General features: G+C 42.2%; 1 protein-coding gene across 1 annotated transcript in view; it reads left to right on the forward strand.

Moving 5' to 3' along the window:
• Nucleotides 1-2,776, forward strand: part of LOC101846734 (disheveled-associated activator of morphogenesis 1) — a gene marked incomplete in the record, with an annotated part of 124,790 nt that overhangs the window by 1,280 nt on the left and 120,734 nt on the right.

Consider the following 2,776-nt stretch of genomic DNA (forward strand, 5'->3'; position numbering starts at 1 on the left):
TCATACATGTATTTTTTTGTAATCGTTGTCATTTTAATTTTAAGGTCCTTTATTTATTATGATAGATCTATTATAGATCTAGATATCTAGATCTAGATCTAGATTCTAGATCTAGATTCTAGATCTAGATATAGAATCCAGATCTAAAATCTAGATAGACCTATAGGGCCTAAACATTGAGTTGTCCTGCCTTAGGTCAGATTATTTTCGCTCTCGAAAAGCCACAGATAGGCTAGCCAATAGCTTACCGTTTTTCCGGTATAAAAGAAGCATCCGCTGCCGTGAAGTGGCCTTACATGACGATAGATGCCTAGGCTATAGTAACCCATATTTTTGTTATTCCAACGTAGTAACTGTTGAGATGGTGTGTGTGGTGTGTGTGTGTGTGTGTGTGTGTGCGCGCGCGCATGTGTGTGTGTGTGTGTGTGTGTGTGTGTGTGTGTGTGTGTGTGTTAGCCGTTTCAAGTGCTAATTGGAGCCCCGTCTGACCTTTTCAGGAGTCGACTCTCATGTGAACACACATCTTCTGAAGATAAAGAAAAATATAAAGGGAGGCCTTCAATATTTTTGGCCGCTTGTCTGCCACCTCACAATGGACGATAGGGCCTTGCCCACAGATATTGATAGTGCCACCAACTTAAATAACAATTTTGGCACAAGGCAAACAACTTGAAGAGAATCAAATAATTTTGTTCATCTTTTACTTTTGACCGATCTGTAATCAATTAGATGCTCAGTATTTCTCGTTTTCATGTAAAACACACCCTTCCCATGACTACACTACAATTGGTTTTTAAAATTCCTCGCTACGAACTACAAAATTTAAAGAACAAAGTCATACGAAGACGAAATCTAGATTCTAGCTGTCGTAGCTTGTATAACTTTATCAACAACTTCGGGTATTGTGCAGGGATCGGCACAGCCGTTAACATCATGTGAAGAATTCATGTCTCTTGGCAAGGGGGAGGGGATCTCATTTTTAGATTTGTTTCCACGTATATCTTGATTATCTCTAGGCCTATATATAAATGAAAAGGCCTCCCAGGATGGTGTTTAAAAGTACTTTTTCCCATTTGTCTATTTTTGAGCTTCCTCATCCCTCCCACCCACCCATTGAACGCGCGCGCGCACTCACACGCACACACACACACGCACAAACACACACACACACGCACAAACACACATGCTCACGCGCTCTAACACTATATCGGCACACGACCTAAGATTAGGGGTGTGGCTGACAGACAGTAACATAGAGAAGCCACTAGAAAGCAGTCAGGAGTAAGAGAGAGGAGCATGTAGAGGAGGCCGGGAGTGGAGATGACAGAATATGATTTGAAAAAAGAAAAGGCATTGAAAGGAGAACATTTTAGAGAATTCCTTTTGTCCAAATTTCAATCCCGGGACCTTTGCAATGAGAGGCGAACACCACACCTCTGGGCCACTGCTGACTCATATTGTGAAACCATTTTAAATTTTAATCGAAGATAATTTTTTATTTTTTTGCTCATATTTCTTAAAACTAAATTTATTGGTTCTGACATTGGCTAACCAACCTCGAACGTGATTCGTTCGTTGCTGCCTTGAACGAAAGAAGACTAAACTTTAATAATCATGATGTGCTAAGGTAATGGTGGCAAGTTTCCTCTATTCATTCTTCATGCGCCAAGACAGGGTTGAGATTTTATCTGAACCTGGTTCATCAGACATAATCCAAGCTCTGTTGGTATGTTGGTTTGAGCAGTCCTCAATCATTAACAACGCCGGAACACGCATACTATTTTATTTTTGTTAATTGATCAGACTATAGACCATGAGCATACACTTTCCATCTTTCCTATCCTGGGCTAACCTCTTGTTATTGTTATTCCATGTCTTCCCACTTTCCTGGACACTCTCTGGACTCTTCTCCATATTCCATGTGGCCTTCCTCTTGATCTCATACCCGCAAAATTTTTCTTTGTAATGCAGCTGCCCAGCTTATATATATGTCCAATCCATCGCCTCCACCTTCTTCCCATTTCATCTCTGGGGGCACAGACTTGATCTCCGTAACACTCGTTCGTTGGTGGCTCTGTTCGTATCTGATCCTGAATGTGTTCAAGAAAATCTGGATTCTTTTTATGCAAGTCTGAGATACGTTCCATGTCTCACATCCATACGACAAGACTGACTTCTCTTATGACTTGAACATCCCTAGATTTTTTCAGAGCGAGATATCCGAGAGCCACCAAATCCCACTCAAAGATAATATAAAAGTAAAAGCAGTCTGTGCCTTTCCGATGTGAGACTTAATTTCAGCTCCCGATCTTCCCTCTTCCGCCTTCATAATCCTTGTATTCTAAAAAAAAAAAAAAAAGTAACAAAAGTTGGAGGCTTCATCTTCTCTGTGGTCGTTGAATCACGCTGTCAATGCTGGTGGATCTAACTGCTTGGTGCCTCCAGTCTCAGCTTGGTCGGCTAGCTTAAATCAGCACGTTCATTGCCTCGAACCCCTGCCTGACCAGGGCTAAAGGTCCTTACAATCTTTGTGAGTCTACTGCTTCGTATCGCCTCTCGCCAGTCTGCATACATCATGGTTGTGCTTCTTCACTTTTTTAGGGTACTCATCGAGTCTCTGAAGAGGATGGCAGATTAATGCTCCGTCTCCTTCCAGTAAAGGCCTCTATGATGGCCTTCATCTCCATGAACATACTGGACATGGTTATAGTAGTGGCGCCTGACTGTTCTCTGCATAAAGCCCTGAGAAGGCCCTTAAGGGGGGGGGGGGGGGGGG

This window comes from Aplysia californica, unplaced genomic scaffold, assembly GCF_000002075.1.
Source record: "Aplysia californica isolate F4 #8 unplaced genomic scaffold, AplCal3.0 scaffold00199, whole genome shotgun sequence".
NCBI classification, from domain to species: domain Eukaryota; kingdom Metazoa; phylum Mollusca; class Gastropoda; order Aplysiida; family Aplysiidae; genus Aplysia; species Aplysia californica.